Genomic DNA, 26,037 nt, shown 5'->3' on the forward strand with positions numbered 1-26,037 from the left:
ATGGTGCTGTGTCAAAAAATAAAGCAAGGGACTTGGGTTAAGAATTTTTTTGAAAAATTTGGTCGAAAGCTATGTACTTGAAACTTCATGCCTCCATAACCCATTAGAATGGAACTGTAATGTTTTAAATTTTTTATAAATTGAGATATATTAAAGGGAGAGAGATATATTATCTGAATTGAGATTTGGTGCAGTGAAATATGTTATAAAATCACACGTTAAAATGTGGATAACCGTGTGATTAAGATCAGACGAATATTTTTAAAAAATATAAATATTTATTGGAAAACGTGTGATGAAGATGGAATGATCGAAAAAAAGAATTGAATTTTGATGGTTTGTCTCCACTTTCCTTCTTCGAGACATTTATTTTGTTTGGTTTCAGAAAACATTATATGACATTTATTTTGTTTGGTTTCAGAAAACATTATATGACATTTATTTTGTTTGGTTTCAGAAAACATTATATGACATTTATTTTGTTTGGTTTCAGAAAACATTATATGACATTTATTTTGTTTGGTTTCAAAAAACATCGCATATTCTATCAGGTTAGAAAACCAAATGCTATGTTTCTCTATTTAATATAGTTAGGTTATAGGTAACATTTTGAGATGTTATATAATGCTGTGAAAGTATACTCTATAATCGCACTTCATTCTTCTTTCTATATTCACTATGAAATATCAAACAATAACTTTTGTATATTTATTTGTTTTCTATGTAGTAACGCATTCTTCCTGTATAAGAATGACAAATGTTGGTCAAGTTGCTAAGAAGGTAGATTTTGGTGAGACTTTTGGTCCAGTTGCTGAGATGATAGATTTTGGTGAAGTTGTTGGTCCAGCAGTTGAAGTTTCTGAAGCTACTGCCACTCAGGAAAACAATAAATGTTTCTTTTGATGCATTGGGAAAAATTGGGGGAAGTGTATACTTTTTATTCCTATTCCTGCTCCTCCAACTCCAACTCCAACTCTTCCTTCCTTTGAATGAATTAGTAAATATAGGATTTAGATTTTTATAATATATTAAATAAAAATAATCCTTATCCATTTTACTATTTCTCAAATATAGGATATGATTATGGTGCTGTGTCAAAAAATAAAGCAAGGGACTTGGGTTAAGAATTTTTTTGAAAAATTTGGTCGAAAGCTATGTACTTGAAACTTCATGCCTCCATAACCCATTAGAATGGAACTGTAATGTTTTAAATTTTTTATAAATTGAGATATATTCAAGGGAGAGAGATATATTATCTGAATTGAGATTTGGTGCAGTGAAATATGTTATAAAATCACACGTTAAAATGTGGATAACCGTGTGATTAAGATCAGACGAATATATTTTTAAAAAATATAAATATTTATTGGAAAACGTGTGATGAAGATGGAATGATCGAAAAAAAGAATTGAATTTTGATGGTTTGTCTCCACTTTCCTTCTTCGAGACATTTATTTTGTTTGGTTTCAGAAAACATTATATGACATTTATTTTGTTTGGTTTCAGAAAACATTATATGACATTTATTTTGTTTGGTTTCAGAAAACATTATATGACATTTATTTTGTTTGGTTTCAGAAAACATTATATGACATTTATTTTGTTTGGTTTCAAAAAACATCGCATATTCTATCAGGTTAGAAAACCAAATGCTATGTTTCTCTATTTAATATAGTTAGGTTATAGGTAACATTTTGAGATGTTATATAATGCTGTGAAAGTATACTCTATAATCGCACTTCATTCTTCTTTCTATATTCACTATGAAATATCAAACAATAACTTTTGTATATTTATTTGTTTTCTATGTAGTAACGCATTCTTCCTGTATAAGAATGACAAATGTTGGTCAAGTTGCTAAGAAGGTAGATTTTGGTGAGACTTTTGGTCCAGTTGCTGAGATGATAGATTTTGGTGAAGTTGTTGGTCCAGCAGTTGAAGTTTCTGAAGCTACTGCCACTCAGGAAAACAATAAATGTTTCTTTTGATGCATTGGGAAAAATTGGGGGAAGTGTATACTTTTTATTCCTATTCCTGCTCCTCCAACTCCAACTCCAACTCTTCCTTCCTTTGAATGAATTAGTAAATATAGGATTTAGATTTTTATAATATATTAAATAAAAATAATCCATATCCATTTTACTATTTCTCAAATATAGGATATGATTATGGTGCTGTGTCAAAAAATAAAGCAAGGGACTTGGGTTAAGAAATTTTTTGAAAAATTTGGTCGAAAGCTATGTACTTGAAACTTCATGCCTCCATAACCCATTAGAATGGAACTGTAATGTTTTAAATTATTTATAAATTGAGATATATTAAAGGGAGAGAGATATATTATCTGAATTGAGATTTGGTGCAGTGAAATATGTTATAAAATCACACGTTAAAATGTGGATAACCGTGTGATTAAGATCAGACGAATATATTTTTAAAAAATATAAATATTTATTGGAAAACGTGTGATGAAGATGGAATGATCGAAAAAAAGAATTGAATTTTGATGGTTTGTCTCCACTTTCCTTCTTCGAGACATTTATTTTGTTTGGTTTCAGAAAACATTATATGACATTTATTTTGTTTGGTTTCAGAAAACATTATATGACATTTATTTTGTTTGGTTTCAGAAAACATTATATGACATTTATTTTGTTTGGTTTCAGAAAACATTATATGACATTTATTTTGTTTGGTTTCAAAAAACATCGCATATTCTATCAGGTTAGAAAACCAAATGCTATGTTTCTCTATTTAATATAGTTAGGTTATAGGTAACATTTTGAGATGTTATATGTAGCACCTCAATTTGCACCCTACCATTTTGTACATTCATTGCATACTAGGTCATAACATTAATAATGTCCGCTGCATAACATTGCATTGTCCGTTTGCCCAAGTGCAAGCTCAGTTGATGAATCAGGACAAACTGATCGGGAGAATCAGTCAGTCAAGCAAGCAAGTGCCATTTTCATTGAGACAAAGCCCTAGGGTTGATTTTTTAAGCTCATATGGTCCAAAGATCATTTTGAAGTGGTTTGGCCAAAGATTGGATGCTCAGAAGTCACCAGTCATTGTTCAGTCAACCAGAAACCCTAGAAAGTCAACTGTGGTCAACTGTGGTCAACTGTGCCCGATTTTATGGATTGGAAGGTGGGAAATGGTTTGAAAGGCCTCATTCATGTCCATATAAACTTCATTTGGCATTTCGAAGATCAAGGTTGAAGGAATTGAGCTCAGACAGAAAGTTTCCAAAAATAGCAGGTGACTGGTAACTGAAGTTTCCAAAAATGGAAAGTTTTTGACCTCAAAAACAGAAGTCCAAGGAAGCTTCAAATGGAAAATTGTTCAACATGACAGATGTAGATCTTGTTCTCACCTTTCCAAAAAGTCCAAGAACTTGAAAATCCAATGTACGGTTTGCAAGATATGGCTCAGTGAATTTCAGAAAAGACCCGTAATCAGGAGGCCATAACTACCACATACTTTGTCCAAATTGCAAGTTCTTTATATGCACAAACTCCATTTGACATGTACTTCAAGGGTGAATCATTGGATTTTTCCAAAAATGGCCAATGCAAAAAGTCACTTTTCAACTGGACTGTTAATTGAACCAGGGGCAAAATCGTCCAACTTGTGAAATAATTGGAATTTTTGAGTGGGGATTTTTGCAACACCTCACAAATGGCATTTGAAATTTGTTGGAATATTCACAACATGCCTAGGCCTTGTGGTTTGAGAATTGGGTTTGAAAATGAATTGGAAAAAATGGACACATAAGCCATCACATGGTGAAATTGGAAAATATTGGGAATTTGAAAATAAGGCCTATACCAACAGCTCCCAAATGATATTTGTGGTTTGCTCAAAGTGTTAATTTGCTGTTAAGAAGCTTCTAATGATCAAGAGCCAAAATTCCAAATGCATGACATAAGCTCATTTGCACTAATCACCATTTTTTGCTTAATCATCATTAAGGAATGGTTTAAGTGCTTGGTATATATATTTAATCCATAACAGAAATTAGGGACTAATCATTTTTTTTTCACAATCATTCTTCACAATCATCTAACAGAAAAAGCTCTCAAAGAAAATTCTCTCAAAAACCTCACAAATTTTTCTTCACAATTTTTGAGAATTCATCAAGAATTCCTCATTTCTTCTGTAGTTTCTGGTGTAGATTGTTTTTTGCAGGTGGAATCATACTCCTGTTCCATCAATTCGTGGGAAGAGCATCAAGAAATCGCAACCGTGGCGAAACCTGCTTTCTTCCATAACAGTTGGTAAAATCGGCGGATTCAAACACTATCGAGCTGCGTTCCGATCATCATTCATCTTCTACAACCGTATTCAACGTCTGTTTCTGCATCTCGAGCTCGAAATCGCAACGGCGCCGGTACTGCACTCAAGAAGGTCAAGTTTCGCTCATCATCATTTGTCAAATTGTGATAGGGATATTGTAGAACACTTATTGTAGACTGCGTATCAAGTTATAGATTGAATTTCCATTGCGAATTGCATGAATTATTTGCGATTGAAGTTTATATGCGTTTCTTTCTTTCGTTCGATTCGTTGTATGTATTAATTGTTGGATGAAATCATTTGCGTATTCACGATCCTGAGTTCATGCCGGTTCCAACGGTATAAAGATTGTTCGGTTCGGTGGTCGTTTGCTCGTAACCGAACTCGCCGGCGATGAGATGTACGAGCTGTGCGAAGAAGATGATGAAAGCCTGGAAAAGTTCTGTGTTGATCCTGCTGTCCGCGTTTTCATTTCGGATTGGTTGTTTCCCACTGGCCAGGCCAAATCTCAGCCGTCCATTCCACCTAATTGAAACTACAGCGTTTTTGGCTTGGCTACGTTACTTACTGTGTTGCCATTCATTCATAAATTAATTAATTAATTCTTTGTAAATCCTAAATAAACATTTCAATAATTATTTCAATAATTCAAGAAACTTCTAAAAATCACAAAATCATCAATATTAATCCAAATAATTTGAGACTTTTTTTGATGGACTCCATTTTTAATCTACTTTTTTATAGAATCAAAAAATAAAATAATGCTTGGTAGAAAAATTAAGTGACATAGAAATCTTTACAATGTATGCCATTTCCACATGCTGTAGCATTTTAATTATATAATCACCATGCATAATCCAAATTAAATGAAATTTTAGATATTAATTCTTAACACTTCCCTGGAATTTTTGACATAGGTTTTATAATTTTTGGACTTCTGGTTTATTATCTATGAATTATTGAGTTTGAGTATGAAATAATGTGACATAGTTGGATATGCTGAATTCTTCTAATTGATTACCATGCTTCCCTCTGGCCAATGGCCCTGATTTTTTGCATGAAGCTTATTTAACATGTTAAGATTCACTGTGAATTTTTGTGGATTTTTACAATCTATTTTCAATTTGATTCATATTTTTCCTTGCTGCCTAGCATGTTAGAGCTTCATTTGTGTAACCTTTTGTATATATGTTGCCATATTCTCATACTTAATCCAATGACCATGAAAATTGATGACATAATTCCTAACATGTATAGCTATCTTTTGGCTTCGGTCCTACTAATTTCTAATATACCATTGCTGTTTACCATCTAATTGAAGTTGGTGTATAATTGTAGGCTTCATTTGATGTAGTTTTTGCATGCCTTGTCATGTTTAATTAATTCCTATTGATCTACTAGTCCAAATGACTTGAAAATTAACATGTGGCTTGCTGAATGTCTTCTGATTAGAACATAATTTTTGTGGATTTTTTGGTGCCATTTTGGCATTTATTTGAATGTGATCTTGCTGGTTGTTTGTATGAGACTCCACATTGCATCTTTTGCCTTCCATGTTGCATAAATTAAAAGGTGCACATAGTTTGGATATGGGACCAATTGGGATCCCTTTGTTATTGAAATAGCTTGACTTTGATCATGAATTGGTTGCTGTTTTAACATTTTTCCATCTTTTTGACCCTAGGCTAGTCCTAGTGGTCATGTTACTTACATTTGAATGTGATTGTGGCTTTTCAGGTTAAGGAGTTAAGGCTTAAGGATATTGTTTCACATTTGGGATGTTTTGCTTGATACTTGTAAACTAATGTGGCTGTTTTGTAGGATGCATAGCATTTGAGCTTTGAGCCTTGTGCCTTGCACATTGTTGTTTGATTGTACATTATTGATTCTTATTGTTGTTATCTGATCATGAATGGGATGCTGATTCTGTTTGACTTTTGTACAGGTACACTTAGTTGCTCAGTTCTCTTAAGAACTTGCATTGCTTTGCTTATAAGCAATTGGCATTGAGGTATAGAGCCTTCTTCTTCATGTAGTCTGGAGACCCGGCTGTTACCGGGCCGGGCAAACTGTCTGAAGTCCTCCTTAAGAGGCAATGCTTGTGTATGTTTATATTTGTCCCAAGCAGGGAAAGTCCTCATTCGAGGCAATTGGTGGAAGGTAGGGATAAGCAATCTATCCCCCACTATTCTGTGAGTCTTCTCCTTGCTCCCATTACATGGTTGTAGCATTGAGATCCAAGCCCAAGATCTTGTACATCGTACAGTCGAGTCTATGTCCTGAGCGTAGAAGGGTCCCCCCATTCTGGACCCACGCTCCCTTGTCTGATGCTCTCTCTGACTTGAGATAGAAGCAATGAGGCACACCCCTCATCACCTTTCATCTGGCTTCACCTTAGCCCCTCAATGGCAAGGTTAAGAGCCAACCTGACCCCGATACAGAGGCTTGTTTGTTGAGGTTGATATGACCCCTCGACTAAAGCCTAGCCCTGATGTTTGAGCCCCTTGCTGGTGTGTTTATTTCATGCTGTATATGTTTGTGTGGTGTGATTGTATCCCCTAGGTTTGCTAGACTCCGCGTAGTCTCGTTTGCATGACAATTAAGGTAGCACGGTTCCTTCATATAGGACTTCCTTTTTGCTTGAGCTTTCCTAAAACACAAACAAACATTATCCCCTCTTAAGGATACGTCCACTCCTTCTACTACAGGTGAGTAAGTCTCCAAAGGTCGAGCATCAGGTAGATTGCGTAGTGACGTCGTCCACTTAAAAAACACAAACCAACAGGAATAGTTTAGCCGAACTACGGCAACTCTGATTCTCATGTCCAGATGAGATACGTAGGCACGAGACGCGATGTCTTGCCGAGTTTGACTAACAACTAACACTAATTCTTTTCTCTCGCCCTCGTTGCGATTGAGACCTCCCCTTTCTCTTGCCCTAGTTGCAATCGAGACCCTTCTTCTTCCTGTGTCTTTGTTTCGTGTTGCTGTTGTGTGTTTTGGGTTCGGATGCCGACGTAATTCCATCAATTGGTTGTCGGGCTCCATGTTTGCCCTTTTGAGTGTGTTGTGGGTTCGGATGCCGACGTAATTCCATCAATTGGTTGTCGGGCTCCACGTTTGCCTTCTGGTGTGCGTTTTTGGTTCGGATGCTGATGTAAGCCCAGTGATTGGCATTCAGGCTCCACGTTTGCCTTTGCCTGTTTCTGTTTGTGTGCGTGTCAGCCGAGCTACGGATGCTCTGATTCTCCTTCGTCCAAAGGAGATACGTATGCATAGGATGCGACATCCTAGCGAGCATGTGTCGTTTCCCCTGTCCGAACTACTTTGACTCTGATGTCTATGCCTGATAGACTAAGTAGGCCCAGGATACGATGTCCTGCCGAGTCAGTCTTGTTTGTTTCCTTGTGTCTCTTTCAGCCTGTGTAGATGTTTATTTGAGCAGTGTTTTAGCAACCATTTTCCTTCCTATTGTGCGTGGATCCCGTCGAGTACGACGGATGCGTAGGGGTGCTAATACCTTCCCTTCGCATAACCGACTCCCGATCCCATTCTCTTTGGTCGCGAGACCACGTCTTTTCCAGGTTTACTCTGAGCGTTTCCTTTCCCTCTTTTGGGATAAATAACGCACGGTGGCGGCTCTGTTGTTCTTGTTTTCCCGCCGGTTTTTCGCGTAATGCGACAGCTGGCGACTCTGCTGGGGATTGTAGAGAAGTTGACCTGTGCTGGTCCTTCTTCCCTAAGCGAGTCTCTCCTAGCGCTCTCTAGGTTAGGGCTTTGGTTGTTATATGCTGCTTTATTTATTGCATTCATGTCGTTTACTGTTTGCTTTCAATGTGTGCATTAATGTTTGCATTCATTCATTTTATCTGCTGTGCTGGCTGTGTTTCTCTGTTTGGGGTGGGAGTTACTCGAGGTAAAAGGCCCAATACCCAGGCTATGAGTGCAATCTAGGAAACTTAGGAATAGAGTGATTCATGGGAAGCGGGTGGTATGGCGCCACTTAGCGGAACATTGATATCACGAGCAGTTCAGACCCTGGTGGGATATTATCGGTGCATACATCGGGTGTGCACAGGATGATATTCTGCGAAAGGTTATTTATGCTGCGTTTCTCTCGACCTTACCCTGGCCTAGATGACACCCGTGAGTGGGAGGGAATGATTATTACAGGTACAGTTGCTGACTGGTTGGTGACTTGTTGGTGACTCTTGGTACTGATGGTGACTGTGAATTATGGACATTTATTTCTGGGACGCCGGAGTGCTGTCCGTGGTTTGTCAGCGGGTTCCGTTTATTTCGGATCCCCGGGTTGAATATGAGAGTACCGGTTCAGAGGATCTGATTGTCATCCGTTCAGTGGATGTTCCTGTGATGGTAGTGATGTAATCTCCAGTTCCGTTTATTTCGGAGCTCCCCAAGTTGGATTTATGGTGACCTAGTCTTTCAGATAACTGTGACTGGTTCAGAGACTTAATGGGTCTACAGATGACTTGGTGGCACAGCAACCTGCATTCATGCATTTGCATTGGTCTCATTTCACATTCATCTGCATTCAACTCATGTCTGTCCGTACTCAGGGTCCATTATTTTTAACAGAGACTCAGGTTGAGAGACATCCAGATGTCATTGTTGATAAAATTTTATCTGTCTCGATGAAACCGGAATCAAAGGACAGATATTCCTGGTACGGGTAGACATTGCATGTGTGAGTCATACTAACCCATTTGCTGTTTTGTAGGTGTCATCCGGTGCGCATAGCCCGTCTGTTCAAATTTCCTGCTAGGGACAACAAATCCAAACTGATGGATCCACTCAACACCGGTAAAGGCAGACATGTTCGGGATTGGTTATCCAGATCAAGAGTCGTCTAGACCAAACAGAGGACGTCGTCCACCGTACATCTTTGTCAGTGCGGGAATGCTGAATTCTGATCAGGCTTGTTCAGTGAGTGAAGAGATCGACCGCGACCGCGAGCTAGAGCTGTGGATAAAGTCGTGCGTACCAGGCAATTGGAAAGCCTCCAAAAGCATCATTGTCGCTCATCCGGAAGAGTAGTTTTCCTGTGTTAATTTTGTTTGCATGAAAGCCATACGTTTTGCCCGAAACGTAATGGTCCATTGTAAGGGCCATCTCATGTGTCTCATTTTGCAACATTTTGCATCAGTAATAAATGGATGTTTTTGTGATCAAAAGCGGTGCTCCCTGTTTTTCACTTTTTGCAGTTTAAAAAATAAAATAAAAATGGCAATGTTTTTATTTTCTTTCCTTTTGACTCATTTGGTTCCGACCTTAAAAGTGATTACCCTCCTGATCTCATAGATAACAATTTGGTTACACCTCTATATGACTTCGACAATCCAAGCTATCATGCCGAAGAATAAGGCGAAGAAGATTGTGATCTGCTGGAATTAGCTAGGTTGTTGAAACAAGAGGAGAAGGTGATTCAACCGCACGAGAAGCGGGTCAAGATTGTCATCCCAAGTACCGCCGAGGTCAGAAGGGAAACGAAAGTGAGGCCGCTTCATCGGCAAGTCAAGAACAGAATGGTAGCCCTGTTGAAAGAGCAGGTTGATATCTTCACCTGATTGCATCAAGATACACCAAGGTGAGATACCAATGTTGTGGGGCACGAGCTACCATCGAGAGAAGACTATCCTCTAGTGAAGAAGAAGGTCGGTGCCACGGATCAAAGGGCTACGGTGACTTTGTTCCATGATATGACTCACCGTGAAAGCGAATGCCATGTTGATGACATGATGACAAAGTCCCAAGTAGAAGAGGGGCATCCGGTGGACTTGATCCCGTTGTTTGACAGGTAGAGATAACTCATACTGTTGAGTCTAAGTCAGTGCACTTATGGAGTGCTGTCCGGTGAGCTGCCGAGGCTTATTGTGGGCAAATCAGAGGAATCGAGGTCGATCCTGCAAAAAAAAAAAAAAAAAAAAAAAAAAAAAAAAAACAATACAAGAAATGCCTGAACCGAAAACAAAAAAGAAGAAGAGATCAAACGGTCAGGTAGGATAACGTTTGCCAAGTGGCATGGAAAGAAAAATGAGTAGCAGGAACCTCTGATTCTGATACCTTCCGGGGAAGAAACAATTGTTAATCTGGTACTTGACAGCCCTTAAAGGATCTATGAGGTGCGTATTGGGTCAGTATGACTAGTCTTGTCGAAAAGAGCACGCAATTTACCTAAGCAAAAAGTTCATCGACTGTGAAATAATACACTCACTGCTCGAGGAAACTTGATGTACTTTGGCATAGGCTGCTCGCCGACTGAGACAGTGTATGCTGATTCATACCACCTTGTGGATGTCCAAAATGGATCTGATCAAGTATGTGCTTGAGAAGTCAGCATGGACCGGACGGGTTGCGAGAGGGCAAATGGCGTCAACTGAATACGATATTCGGTATACCTCCCAGAAAGCAATCAAGAGGAGGGTATTGTATGGTTATCTCGCCCAACGACCCACTGATGATTATCAGTCAAGGAAGTTTGAGGTCCCTGATGAGGACATCTCGAGGTACTCAAATCGAAAGATTGAGAGTGACCGATCCTGGAGGAGGGGCCTGACCCTGAATCCGAACGGATTCTGATGTCTGATGGGGAGAGTTTAAAGTGAATGAGTTAGTGCTTCCCCGATAACATTTGAATGCACCAACGATGATGGCTGAGTACGAAGTCGGTATCCTGAGTGTCGTACCTCGATACGTGCATCTACTGGGGCAACGCCTTCCTCATTCAGTATGGGATGGAAGTGATATTGCCTGCTGGAGGTTAGATCTCATTGTGGAGAATCCGGATGGATGAGAAGTTAGAAAAGGGTGAGTGGATAAGGACTCGGTACGACACGTTGAGCCTGACCGAGGAGAAAAGGGCTGACAGTTACTTGTCATGGGGCAATGGTACCCAGTAAATGAAGCGTGTTGTTGACCGAGAAGTGGGACCTCGTGGGTGGTATGGAAGAGATGTGATGTTGAAAAGGATCCTTCCTCCTCAAGACGATCGTGGGACAAGTGGATAAACAGTTATGAATGTCCATTCGGGGTCGAAAAGGTCTCCTCTGACAGAGCCTTGTGATCGATGACCACGAATGATGAAGATTTTCCATTCCCTGCAGATGCGGACGCAGTTAAAAGATACTTCGTGAAAAATTGACCCGCTGGACAAAAAAAAAAAGAAAAGAGTTCAGGCAAAAAGGGGCATCCCGGCGAACCAAAAAAAAGAGAGAAAGGTTCGGACAAAAGTTAGGGATGATAAAAGAAAAGAACTGTACACCCGGCAAGTCGAAAACCCCACAAGGGCGACTTGGGCAAAAAAGGGTATCCCGGTGGGCTGAAACCTGAAAGGGCGGTCCAGGCAAAAGAGGGATTGAAACGAACAACTGCGTCCAGCATGATCGTTTGTGCTTGAGATATGGCTTGGATAGTCTCCGGCAGAGATCGATTGGAAGCGTCTTGTTCAGAAGACAGAAAGTGCGGAAAGTCTTGAGGACATATGGGGTGTAACCGAGTTGGAACCCGATGAGATCATGGTTTCACATTGCCAATAGAATAGATTTTCTCCTTTTATGCGCAATCACCTCTTTCCAGGGTTTGCCTCCTGTGTGTTGCTCAATTCTGAGCCACTTTTTTGTTTCAGTCAATAAAATGCGTATTCAGTCAAATAGTTTTGTTTTTGTTTTCATTACCGCTTTGATTACGAAAACATCTGTTTATTTTGATAAGAATACTTGCATTTTGAAACATAGAGGTCCCTTCCGATGCATGCTTATAAGATTGAAATCTGGAAATCTTATTCGGAAGTTTGAGTGACCAAGACGTTGAAGCGTTGGCACGCCTGGGGCACGCTTTTATCTAACAATCTCTTGTGCATGCGCTGTTAGATATCTTCATTCGCTGACAGGTGGTGATATGAAGCCTTTTGAAAAAAAAAGGGGAAATCCCCACAGAGTCCAATCAGGGGCAATGGACAGACGAACGGTGAAAAGCCCGTGACAGAGTTGTGGCGACGATCCTGGAAAGCTAATCAAGAAGACTCTTCAAAGTCTGAGGACTGGGAAGTTTGTATAATCCCAGGAGTGTGATCCCCGTGGAGTACGGAGGAGTCGGGAATATAAGGTGATGGATCAGAAAAGTCCAGATGAGTCTGGGAGTTCTCAAAAGCGGAAAGTCAACACTGTGGTAGGATGATGAACACCAGTGTTCGACGAATCGAAGGGCGGCCCGTGTCCGATAGGCCGTATTTCCCCAATGGGTTTGAGAGTGTCATCTCCCTAGCAGATTCGAGATCAGTGCCTCCTCAGCAAGCCTGAAGGTTACCGTACCCCCAGCGGAGTTGTGATTGTTTTCCAAGTCTGAAGCTGTCTTCCCAGCAGAAGTTGTGTTGTCGGGGTTCCCCCAGCAAGGTTCCCAAGCGGACCGAGTCCGGTGGAATCATCCCCAGTAGAGACAAACATGGGTTGCCTCCCCTAGCAGGGTAATCGTCAAGCAAGTCCGGGTTCGATGGAGGTCATCCCCAGCAAGGTTTGTCTTTCCCCAGCAGGGTGGAAATTGACTTAGTAATGAGATCCTCAGCAGAGTTCTTGGAGCTCCCTGGTGTTGTCTCTGAAGGGGACGTGTTTTTATGCATTCATCATTTAGACAAGCATAGCATGTTGCATCATTAGTGCATAGCATTTCCATAATCATGGGGCATTGTGTAAAGTGAAAAAAAAAAAAAAACTCATGCATCAGCATTGCAAACGCATCCATTAGCCCGAGGCCGTGGTGAATTGACCAAGAATGGGTTGTTGGAAAGAGTTTAGCATCGCTTGGATCGACTTCAGAAGTGGATATCCCCAGCAGGGTTGAGAGAGGCGTTTCCCCAACAAGCGACTCTTTAGTCGAGTGGGTATCCCCAGCATGGTTACTCCCCAATTGGTAGCATCTTGCCAGCTTGGATCCATTTCCCTAGCAGATGTGGGTGTGTCTGATCTCTCCATGTAGAGTTGACCTTTTAAGCAGAAAATGTCTGTCATTTCCTTCTGCGCTCCCCACGAGTTGTGTCCTCGTGGATGACGGTTGTTTCCGTTCCCTCCCCTTGGGATGGGTTTTCCCTAGTGAGTTCTTTCCTCATTAGGATGTCTTGGTTCAGTTTGCCTTTTTGGATCGATCCTGAATTGGCTTCCTTGTGACTGTCTCCTGTTTTTCCCTGGGGCATAAATGAATAGTTGCTCACTAACCGGCACTCATTCATCTTATCCTCAGCGGAATTTTTGGCCTCTACCTACGAACCGGTAGTTGTAAGTCCTATCTTTGTGGTTTGCTACCTACAACCTGGTAGTTGTAAAATCCCACTTTCATCCCCTAGCAGAGGTAACCTTTGTGGTTCATTCTGTTTGTTGGCTTCTACCTATAATCCGGTAGTTGTAAGTCTTATCTTTGTGGTTTTCTACCCACAAGCTGGTAGTTGTAAAATCCCACGTTCTCCCCTTGGTGGAGTTAACCCTTTGTGCTCATCCTATTGATGACTGGTTACTTTTCTGTGGTTTTCTGCCTACTAACCGGTAGATGTAATCCCCTCTTTGCAGTTATCAGTATCCGGTTTGCGGTATTGATATTCTTTTCCCCTCTAGATACTGGCCTTGATCAAGCAGTATTGTCCCCAGTGGGTCTCCCCCTTTCTTTTGGGTATTTGCTCCGAGTCAGCAACTTTATCCTCTTTTGATTGGTCATCTTTTGCATACCTGTTCCTGGTACACGATGCCTTTCTTTTCGGTCGTTTATCCATTTAACAACCAACCCGGTTATGGATAATCTTCCATGCGAGTATATTATCTACGTTCTGACGGCTATAGATAATATGTCTCATGCACTCTCTGGTCAGTCCTTTGATTGTTTTCTCCAGCAGAGTAAGGTTCGTATTCCTTTGTTCGGAATCGAATGTCCATCCTTTAACAAGTTTGCCTTTGCTCTCTTCAGGATGATGTCGGTTGATTTATCCATTTAACAACCAACCCGGTTATGGATAATCTTCCATGCGAGTATGTAATCTACGTTTTGACGGCTATAGATAATATGTCTCATGCGCTCTTGGGTCGAAGTCGTCCTCCCCAGTCGAGTAAGATTCGTATTCCTTGTGGAATCGAATGTCCATCCTTTAACAAGACTGCTTTTCTAGCCCTCTTCAGGATGTTGAGTGTTTTGGAACCCAAACCAATTCACGCTTTGGTCGGTCACCTGTTTCATACCTACAACCCGGTATCCTTGGTGTTCCTTCCTGTTTGCTCGCTGTCGTGACCTTGTTCCCCAGTGAGATCCCCTGCAAGTGTGTAGCCTTGCCCTGCCATCTTGTAGATGCCATTACCCTGTCAGCACCCGCGTGTGTTGTTTCTTTGGTGTCAGTAAGCACCATATTTCGGTGCTTTCCCAGTCATGCGTAATGTCTGGTCTTCTTTGGTGTCGGTAAACATCATCTTTCGATGTTCGTAACGTCGTCCCTTCCCTGGTGAATTTGATCCTCCTCTCCGTTGGTGTCGATAAACGTCGAGTTTTTCCCAGTTATCCGCTGATAATTTGGTTGTGTTCACTCTCCCTAGAAGAGTTTCCTCCTCTCCGTTGGTGTCGATAAACGTTGAGTTTTTCCTATGCGTCCTATGATGTATAGTTGATATCTTTCCCCACAGGGTCGTCCCAGAAGTTTCCTCCTCTCCGTTGGTGTCGATAAACGTCGAGTTTTTCCTGTACGTCCTATGGCGTATAGTTGATTATTCCCCGCAGATCATTTGGTAATGCCAGATGATTCCCCTCAAAATTTGATCCTCCTCTCCGTTGGTGTCGATAAACGTCGAGTTTTTCCTAGTCGTCCGATGACGTCTGGTTGTATCCTTCCCCCAGTGGATCTACCTCCGCGTTGGTTTCGATAAACGTTGTGTTTTTCTCATTCGTCCGCGAACGTTTGATTGTATACCCTCTTCCCAGTCATTCATTAATGTCTGGTTGATTCCCAGCCAGAATTCCCAGTAGACGTCCTATTCGGTTTCCGGTTGTGGTGCCTTTCCCTCGTGAAGTGGCTTTCTCCTTCTCCCTTTCGTCCTATGACGCCTGGCTGAGTTTTCTCCTTCTCCCTTTCGTCCGATGACGTCTGGTTGAGTCTCCCTTTCGTCCTATGACGCCTGGCTGAGTTTTCTCCTTCTCCCTTTCGTCCGATGACGTCTGGTTGAGTCTCCCTTTCGTCCTATGACGTCTGGCTGAGTTTTCTCCTTCTCCCTTTCGTCCTATGACGTCTGGCTGAGTTTTCTCCTTCTCCCTTTCGTCCGATGACGTCTGGTTGAGTCTCCCTTTCGTCCTATGACGTCTGGCTGAGTTTCCTCCTTCTCCGTTGGTGTCGATAAACGTTGAGTCTCCCTTTCGTCCTATGACGTCTGGCTGAGTTTCCTCCTTCTCCGTTGGTGTCGATAAACGTTGAGTCTCCCTTTCGTCCTATGACGTCTTGGCTGAGTTTTCTCCTTCTCCGTTGGTGTCGATAAACGTCGAGCTTCTCCCTTTCGTCCTATGACGTCTGGTCGAGTCTTCCCATTCATCCTATGATGTCTGGTTACCTCTCCGTTGGTCTTGGTAAACGCTGAGTTTTTCCCCGTTACGTCCGCTGACGTATGGTTGTATCTCTCTTTCCATTCATTCATTAATGATTGGTTACCTCTCCGTTGGTCTTGGTAAACGTTGAGTTTTTCCCCATTTCGTCCGCTGACGTATGGTTGTATCTCTCCTTCCATTCATTCATTAATGATTGGTTACCTCTCCGTTGGTCTTGGTAAACGTTGAGTTTTTCCCATTTCGTCCGCTGACGTATAGTTGTATCTTGTCCTGGTCGTCCCAGTAGAGTTGATTTACCTCTCCGTTGGTCTTGGTAAACGTTGAGTTTTTCCTAGTTGTCCGTTGGCATCTAGTTGAGATGATTTCTGATCCCATTCATCGTGTGTCGATGTCTGGATGTGGTTGTACCTCTGAAGCAGAAGAAGAAGAAAACAAATAAAGTCCCAGCAGTGTGCAAATTTCTACGGTTCTTGGTATTCAATCCCTGTTTACCCTGAAAGTCTGACAGCCGTTGCTCTCATCCATTCGGGTCCCCAGTCGATTGAATAGGGGCAGCTGTAGCACCTCAAATTTGCACCCTACCATTTTGTACATTCATTGCATACTAGGTCATAACATTAATAATGTCCGCTGCATAACATTGCATTGTCCGTTTGCCCAAGTGCAAGCTCAGTTGATGAATCAGGACAAACTGATCGGGAGAATCAGTCAGTCAAGCAAGCAAGTGCCATTTTCATTGAGACAAAGCCCTAGGGTTGATTTTTTAAGCTCATATGGTCCAAAGATCATTTTGAAGTGGTTTGGCCAAAGATTGGATGCTCAGAAGTCACCAGTCATTGTTCAGTCAACCAGAAACCCTAGAAAGTCAACTGTGGTCAACTGTGGTCAACTGTGCCCGATTTTATGGATTGGAAGGTGGGAAATGGTTTGAAAGGCCTCATTCATGTCCATATAAACTTCATTTGGCATTTCGAAGATCAAGGTTGAAGGAATTGAGCTCAGACAGAAAGTTTCCAAAAATAGCAGGTGACTGGTAACTGAAGTTTCCAAAAATGGAAAGTTTTTGACCTCAAAAACAGAAGTCCAAGGAAGCTTCAAATGGAAAATTGTTCAACATGACAGATGTAGATCTTGTTCTCACCTTTCCAAAAAGTCCAAGAACTTGAAAATCCAATGTACGGTTTGCAAGATATGGCTCAGTGAATTTCAGAAAAGACCCGTAATCAGGAGGCCATAACTACCACATACTTTGTCCAAATTGCAAGTTCTTTATATGCACAAACTCCATTTGACATGTACTTCAAGGGTGCATCATTGGATTTTTCCAAAAATGGCCAATGCAAAAAGTCACTTTTCAACTGGACTGTTAATTGAACCAGGGGCAAAATCGTCCAACTTGTGAAATAATTGGAATTTTTGAGTGGGGATTTTTGCAACACCTCACAAATGGCATTTGAAATTTGTTGGAATATTCACAACATGCCTAGGCCTTGTGGTTTGAGAATTGGGTTTGAAAATGAATTGGAAAAAATGGACACATAAGCCATCACATGGTGAAATTGGAAAATATTGGGAATTTGAAAATAAGGCCTATACCAACAGCTCCCAAATGATATTTGTGGTTTGCTCAAAGTGTTAATTTGCTGTTAAGAAGCTTCTAATGATCAAGAGCCAAAATTCCAAATGCATGACATAAGCTCATTTGCACTAATCACCATTTTTTGCTTAATCATCATTAAGGAATGGTTTAAGTGCTTGGTATATATATTTAATCCATAACAGAAATTAGGGACTAATCATTTTTTTTCACAATCATTCTTCACAATCATCTAACAGAAAAAGCTCTCAAAGAAAATTCTCTCAAAAACCTCACAAATTTTTCTTCACAATTTTTGAGAATTCATCAAGAATTCCTCATTTCTTCTGTAGTTTCTGGTGTAGATTGTTTTTTGCAGGTGGAATCATACTCCTGTTCCATCAATTCGTGGGAAGAGCATCAAGAAATCGCAACCGTGGCGAAACCTGCTTTCTTCCATAACAGTTGGTAAAATCGGCGGATTCGAACACTATCGAGCTGCGTTCCGATCATCATTCATCTTCTACAACCGTATTCAACGTCTGTTTCTGCATCTCGAGCTCGAAATCGCAACGGCGCCGGTACTGCACTCAAGAAGGTCAAGTTTCGCTCATCATCATTTGTCAAATTGTGATAGGGATATTGTAGAACACTTATTGTAGACTGCGTATCAAGTTATAGATTGAATTTCCATTGCGAATTGCATGAATTATTTGCGATTGAAGTTTATATGCGTTTCTTTCTTTCGTTCGATTCGTTGTATGTATTAATTGTTGGATGAAATCATTTGCGTATTCACGATCCTGAGTTCATGCCGGTTCCAACGGTATAAAGATTGTTCGGTTCGGTGGTCGTTTGCTCGTAACCGAACTCGCCGGCGATGAGATGTACGAGCTGTGCGAAGAAGATGATGAAAGCCTGGAAAAGTTCTGTGTTGATCCTGCTGTCCGCGTTTTCATTTCGGATTGGTTGTTTCCCACTGGCCAGGCCAAATCTCAGCCGTCCATTCCACCTAATTGAAACTACAGCGTTTTTGGCTTGGCTACGTTACTTACTGTGTTGCCATTCATTCATAAATTAATTAATTAATTCTTTGTAAATCCTAAATAAACATTTCAATAATTATTTCAATAATTCAAGAAACTTCTAAAAATCACAAAATCATCAATATTAATCCAAATAATTTGAGACTTTTTTTGATGGACTCCATTTTTAATCTACTTTTTTATAGAATCAAAAAATAAAATAATGCTTGGTAGAAAAATTAAGTGACATAGAAATCTTTACAATGTATGCCATTTCCACATGCTGTACCATTTTAATTATATAATCACCATGCATAATCCAAATTAAATGAAATTTTAGATATTAATTCTTAACACTTCCCTGGAATTTTTGACATAGGTTTTATAATTTTTGGACTTCTGGTTTATTATCTATGAATTATTGAGTTTGAGTATGAAATAATGTGACATAGTTGGATATGCTGAATTCTTCTAATTGATTACCATGCTTCCCTCTGGCCAATGGCCCTGATTTTTTGCATGAAGCTTATTTAACATGTTAAGATTCACTGTGAATTTTTGTGGATTTTTACAATCTATTTTCAATTTGATTCATATTTTTCCTTGCTGCCTAGCATGTTAGAGCTTCATTTGTGTAACCTTTTGTATATATGTTGCCATATTCTCATACTTAATCCAATGACCATGAAAATTGATGACATAATTCCTAACATGTATAGCTATCTTTTGGCTTCGGTCCTACTAATTTCTAATATACCATTGCTGTTTACCATCTAATTGAAGTTGGTGTATAATTGTAGGCTTCATTTGATGTAGTTTTTGCATGCCTTGTCATGTTTAATTAATTCCTATTGATCTACTAGTCCAAATGACTTGAAAATTAACATGTGGCTTGCTGAATGTCTTCTGATTAGAACATAATTTTTGTGGATCTTTTGGTGCCATTTTGGCATTTATTTGAATGTGATCTTGCTGGTTGTTTGTATGAGACTCCACATTGCATCTTTTGCCTTCCATGTTGCATAAATTAAAAGGTGCACATAGTTTGGATATGGGACCAATTGGGATCCCTTTGTTATTGAAATAGCTTGACTTTGATCATGAATTGGTTGCTGTTTTAACATTTTTCCATCTTTTTGACCCTAGGCTAGTCCTAGTGGTCATGTTACTTACATTTGAATGTGATTGTGGCTTTTCAGGTTAAGGAGTTAAGGCTTAAGGATATTGTTTCACATTTGGGATGTTTTGCTTGATACTTGTAAACTAATGTGGCTGTTTTGTAGGATGCATAGCATTTGAGCTTTGAGCCTTGTGCCTTGCACATTGTTGTTTGATTGTACATTATTGATTCTTATTGTTGTTATCTGATCATGAATGGGATGCTGATTCTGTTTGACTTTTGTACAGGTACACTTAGTTGCTCAGTTCTCTTAAGAACTTGCATTGCTTTGCTTATAAGCAATTGGCATTGAGGTATAGAGCCTTCTTCTTCATGTAGTCTGGAGACCCGGCTGTTACCGGGCCGGGCAAACTGTCTGAAGTCCTCCTTAAGAGGCAATGCTTGTGTATGTTTATATTTGTCCCAAGCAGGGAAAGTCCTCATTCGAGGCAATTGGTGGAAGGTAGGGATAAGCAATCTATCCCCCACTATTCTGTGAGTCTTCTCCTTGCTCCCATTACATGGTTGTAGCATTGAGATCCAAGCCCAAGATCTTGTACATCGTACAGTCGAGTCTATGTCCTGAGCGTAGAAGGGTCCCCCCATTCTGGACCCACGCTCCCTTGTCTGATGCTCTCTCTGACTTGAGATAGAAGCAATGAGGCACACCCCTCATCACCTTTCATCTGGCTTCACCTTAGCCCCTCAATGGCAAGGTTAAGAGCCAACCTGACCCCGATACAGAGGCTTGTTTGTTGAGGTTGATATGACCCCTCGACTAAAGCCTAGCCCTGATGTTTGAGCCCCTTGCTGGTGTGTTTATTTCATGCTGTATATGTTTGTGTGGTGTGATTGTATCCCCTAGGTTTGCTAGACTCCGCGTAGTCTCGTTTGCATGACAATTAAGGTAGCACGGTTCCTTCATATAGGACTTCCTTTTTGCTTGAGCTTTCCTAAAACACAAACAAACATTATCCCCTCTTAAGGATACGTCCACTCCTTCTACTACAGGTGAGTAAGTCTCCAAAGGTCGAGCATCAGGTAGATTGCGTAGTGACGTCGTCCACTTAAAAAACACAAACCAACAGGAATAGTTTAGCCGAACTACGGCAACTCTGATTCTCATGTCCAGATGAGATACGTAGGCACGAGACGCGATGTCTTGCCGAGTTTGACTAACAACTAACACTAATTCTTTTCTCTCGCCCTCGTTGCGATTGAGACCTCCCCTTTCTCTTGCCCTAGTTGCAATCGAGACCCTTCTTCTTCCTGTGTCTTTGTTTCGTGTTGCTGTTGTGTGTTTTGGGTTCGGATGCCGACGTAATTCCATCAATTGGTTGTCGGGCTCCATGTTTGCCCTTTTGAGTGTGTTGTGGGTTCGGATGCCGACGTAATTCCATCAATTGGTTGTCGGGCTCCACGTTTGCCTTCTGGTGTGCGTTTTTGGTTCGGATGCTGATGTAAGCCCAGTGATTGGCATTCAGGCTCCACGTTTGCCTTTGCCTGTTTCTGTTTGTGTGCGTGTCAGCCGAGCTACGGATGCTCTGATTCTCCTTCGTCCAAAGGAGATACGTATGCATAGGATGCGACATCCTAGCGAGCATGTGTCGTTTCCCCTGTCCGAACTACTTTGACTCTGATGTCTATGCCTGATAGACTAAGTAGGCCCAGGATACGATGTCCTGCCGAGTCAGTCTTGTTTGTTTCCTTGTGTCTCTTTCAGCCTGTGTAGATGTTTATTTGAGCAGTGTTTTAGCAACCATTTTCCTTCCTATTGTGCGTGGATCCCGTCGAGTACGACGGATGCGTAGGGGTGCTAATACCTTCCCTTCGCATAACCGACTCCCGATCCCATTCTCTTTGGTCGCGAGACCACGTCTTTTCCAGGTTTACTCTGAGCGTTTCCTTTCCCTCTTTTGGGATAAATAACGCACGGTGGCGGCTCTGTTGTTCTTGTTTTCCCGCCGGTTTTTCGCGTAATGCGACATTATATAATGCTGTGAAAGTATATTCTATAATCGCACTTCATTCTTCTTTCTATATTCACTATGAAATATCAAACAATAACTTTTGTATATTTATTTGTTTTCTATGTAGTAACGCATTCTTCCTGTATAAGAATGACAAATGTTGGTCAAGTTGCTAAGAAGGTAGATTTTGGTGAGACTTTTGGTCCAGTTGCTGAGATGATAGATTTTGGTGAAGTTGTTGGTCCAGCAGTTGAAGTTTCTGAAGCTACTGCCACTCAGGAAAACAATAAATGTTTCTTTTGATGCATTGGGAAAAATTGGGGGAAGTGTATACTTTTTATTCCTATTCCTGCTCCTCCAACTCCAACTCCAACTCTTCCTTCATTTGAATGAATTAGTAAATATAGGATTTAGATTTTTATAATATATTAAATAAAAATAATCCATATCCATTTTACTATTTCTCAAATATAGGATATGATTATGGTGCTGTGTCAAAAAATAAAGCAAGGGACTTGGGTTAAGAAATTTTTTGGAAAATTTGGTCGAAAGCTATGTACTTGAAACTTCATGCCTCCATAACCCATTAGAATGGAACTGTAATGTTTTAAATTTTTTATAAATTGAGATATATTAAAGGGAGAGAGATATATTATCTGAATTGAGATTTGGTGCAGTGAAATATGTTATAAAATCACACGTTAAAATGTGGATAACCGTGTGATTAAGATCAAACGAATATATTTTTAAAAAATATAAATATTTATTGGAAAATGTGTGATGAAGATGGAATGATCGAAAAAAAGAATTGAATTTTGATGGTTTGTCTCCACTTTCCTTCTTCGAGACATTTATTTTGTTTGGTTTCAGAAAACATTATATGACATTTATTTTGTTTGGTTTCAGAAAACATTATATGACATTTATTTTGTTTGGTTTCAGAAAACATTATATGACATTTATTTTGTTTGGTTTCAAAAAACATCGCATATTCTATCAGGTTAGAAAACCAAATGCTATGTTTCTCTATTTAATATAGTTAGGTTATAGGTAACATTTTGAGTTGTTATATAATGCTGTGAAAGTATATTCTATAATCGCACTTCATTCTTCTTTCTATATTCACTATGAAAAATCAAACAATAACTTTTGTATATTTATTTGTTTTCTATGTAGTAACGCATTCTTCCTGTATAAGAATGACAAATGTTGGTCAAGTTGCTGAGAAGGTAGATTTTGGTGAGACTTTTGGTCCAGTTGCTGAGATGATAGATTTTGGTGAAGTTGTTGGTCCAGCAGTTGATGTTTCTGAAGCTACTGCCACTCAGGGAAACACGAAATGTTTCTTTTGATGCATTGGGAAAAATTGGGAGAAGTGTATACTTTTCATTCCTATTCTTGCTCCTCCAACTCCAACTCCTCCTTCCTTTGAATGAATTAGTAAATATAGGATTTGGATTTTTATAATATATTAAATAAAAATAATCCATATCCATTTTAGTATTTCTCAAATATAAGATATGATTATGGTGTTGTGTCAAAAAATAAAGCAAGGGACTTGAATTAGAAATTTTATGAAAAATTTGGTCGAAAGCTATGGACTTAAAACTTCATGCCTCCATATAGAAGGGTAAAAAATGCCCTAAATGAGAAAGCCTCAACAATTAGGCCCTCTATTTGGGCCAATTTTTTTATTGGAAAACGTGTGATGAAGATGGAATGATCGAAAAAAAGAATTGAATTTTGATGTTTTGTCTCTACTTTCCTTCTTCGAGACATTTATTTTGTTTGGTTTTAGAAAACATTATATGACATTTATTTTGTTTGGTTTCAGAAAACATTATATGACATTTGTTTTGTTTGGTTTCAAAAAACATCGCATGTTCTATCAGGTTAGAAAACCAAATGCTATGTTTGTCTATTAAATATAGTTAGGTTATAGGTAACATTTTGAGATGTTATATAAAGCTGTGAAAGTATATTTTATAATTGCACTTCATTCTTCTTTCTATATTCACTATGAAATCTCAAACAATAACTTTTGTATATTTATTTATTTTCATTGCAGTAACGCATTCTTCCCGTATAAGAATGACAAATGTTGATCAAGTTGCTGAGAAGGTAGATTTTGGTGAGGCTTTTGGTCCAGTTGCTGAGATGATAGATTTTGGTGAAGTTGTTGGTCCAACAGTTGATGTTTCTGAAGCTACTGCCACTCAGGAAAACAATAAATGTTTCTTTTCCTGCATTGGGAAAATTTGGGGGAAGTGTATACTTTTTATTCCTATTCCTGCTCGTCCAACACCAACTCCAACTCTTCCTTCCTTTGAATGAATTAGTAAATATAGGATTTGGATTTTTATAATATATTAAATAAAAATAATCCATATCCATTTTACTATTTCTCAAATATAAGATATGATTATGGTGTTGTGTCAAAAAATAAAGCAAGGGACTTAGGTTAAGAAATTTTATGACAAATTTGGTCGAAAGCTATGTACTTGAAACTACATGCTTCCATAACCCATTAGAAGGGAACTGTCATGTTTTAAATTTTTTATAAATTGAGATATATTAAAGGGAAAGAGATATATTATATGAATTGAGATTTGGTGCAGTGAAATATGTTATTAAATCACACATTAAAATGTGGATAACCGTGTGATTAAGATCAGACGAATATATTTTTAAAAAATATAAATATTTATTGGAAAACGTGTGATGAAGATGGAATGATCGAAAAAAAGAATTGAATTTTGATGGTTTGTCTCCACATTCCTTCTTCAAGACATTTATTTTGTTTGGTTTTAGAAAACATTATATGACATTTATTTTGTTTTGTTTCAGAAAACATTATATGACATTTATTTTGTTTGGTTTCAAAAAACATCGCATATTCTATCAGGTTAGAAAACCAAATGCCATGTTTCTCTATTTAATATAGTTAGGTTATAGGTAACATTTTGAGATGTTATATAATGCTGTGAAAGTATATTCCATAATCGCACTTCATTCTTCTTTCTATATTCACTATGAAATCTCAAACAATAACTTTTTTATATTTATTTATTTTCATTGTAGTAACGCATTCTTCCCGTATAAGAATGACAAATGTTGGTCAAGTTGCTGAGAAGGTAGATTTTGGTGAGGCTTTTGGTCCAGTTGCTGAGATGATTGATTTTGGTGAAGTTGTTGGTCCAGCAGTTGATGTTTCTGAAGTTACTGCCACTCAGGGAAACACGAAATGTTTCTTTTACTGCATTGGGAAAAATTGGGGAAAGTGTATACTTTTCATTCCTATTCTTGCTCCTCCAACTCCAACTCTTCCTTCCTTTGAATGAAACAAAATATTTTATTTTTTAAAATATATATTTTAAAAATTAAAAAAATAAATAAATTAAGTTTTTTTCTGAAAAAAAAGTAAAAATTATTTTCAAAATTTTTTTAAAAATTTGATTTTTCCAAAAAAAACATTAAATTTTTTTCAAAAAAAAAATATCTGAAAAAAAAAATCATTTAAAACAAAATAACATAGTCGTTTTTTTTTAAATTATTTTAATTTTTGATTCTTTTTGAAAAATTGATATTTTTGGAAAATAAAAATATTTTTTCAAAAGTAGAGAAAAAATGATTTTTTCGAAAATATAAAAAAAAAATGATTTCTTTTTAAAATGATAAAGGTAATTTGTTTTTAAAATAAAAAATTTATTTATTTTTTAAAAAAAAAGTCGATTTTTTTCCGAAATATAAAAATTAATTTTTTTATAAATAAAAGAAGTCGATATTTTTATAAAATAATAAAAAAAAATGTGATTTTTTTTAAAAACGAGTTTTTTCCGAAAAATTAAATCGATTTTTTTTTAATAAAAAAAGTTATTTTATTTGAAACAAAATCCATTTTTTATGAAAATAAAAAAGTCAATTTTTTTGAAATAAAAAAAAAATAATTTTTTCTTTAGAAAAAATCATTTTTTTCTTTAAAATATCAATTTTAAAAAATGATGGGCCTTAAGGCCTCACTTGAATTTTATGGGCCTTTAGTTTAAGGGGCCCATATATTTTAGGGCTCATTTATTTTTAAAATTTTGGGCTTCCTATATTTTTGGGGCCTTAAAAATTAGGCCCCGACCCCCTAAATTGACAGCTCTACCTCCATAACCCATTAGAATGGAACTGTAATGTTTTAAATTTTTTATAAATTGAGATATATTAAAGGGAGAGAGATATATTATATGAATTGAGATTTGGTGCAGTGAAATATGTTATAAAATCACACGTTAAAATGTGGATAACCGTGTGATTAAGATCAGACGAATATATTTTTAAAAAATATAAATATTTATTGGAAAACGTGTGATGAAGATGGAATGATCGAAAAAAAGAATTGAATTTTGATGGTTTGTCTCCACTTTCCTTCTTCGAGACATT

The 26,037-nt window shown here is 38.6% G+C and overlaps 1 long non-coding RNA gene across 11 annotated transcripts in view; it reads left to right on the forward strand.

The window, feature by feature from the left end:
• Window positions 1-2,860: 2,860 nt before the first annotated feature.
• LOC127118900 (uncharacterized) overlaps window positions 2,861-26,037 on the forward strand; it is a 38,226-nt gene continuing 15,049 nt past the window's right edge. For 4 of the 11 annotated variants that reach the window (XR_007802431.1, XR_007802430.1, XR_007802437.1 and 1 more), the window contains exons 1-3: window positions 2,861-6,310; window positions 9,041-18,053; window positions 19,888-19,953. This is a non-coding gene — a long non-coding RNA (uncharacterized LOC127118900). Of the gene's footprint in view, window positions 6,311-9,040; window positions 18,054-19,887; window positions 19,954-21,736; window positions 22,610-22,785; window positions 22,987-23,443; window positions 23,502-23,677; window positions 24,494-26,037 lie in introns of those variants that run through there. The other 7 variants (XR_007802434.1, XR_007802432.1, XR_007802439.1 and 4 more) reach the window with 6 other exon arrangements.

The sequence above is a fragment of the Lathyrus oleraceus genome, chromosome 2 (assembly GCF_024323335.1).
Source record: "Lathyrus oleraceus cultivar Zhongwan6 chromosome 2, CAAS_Psat_ZW6_1.0, whole genome shotgun sequence".
Lineage (NCBI taxonomy): Eukaryota > Viridiplantae > Streptophyta > Magnoliopsida > Fabales > Fabaceae > Lathyrus > Lathyrus oleraceus.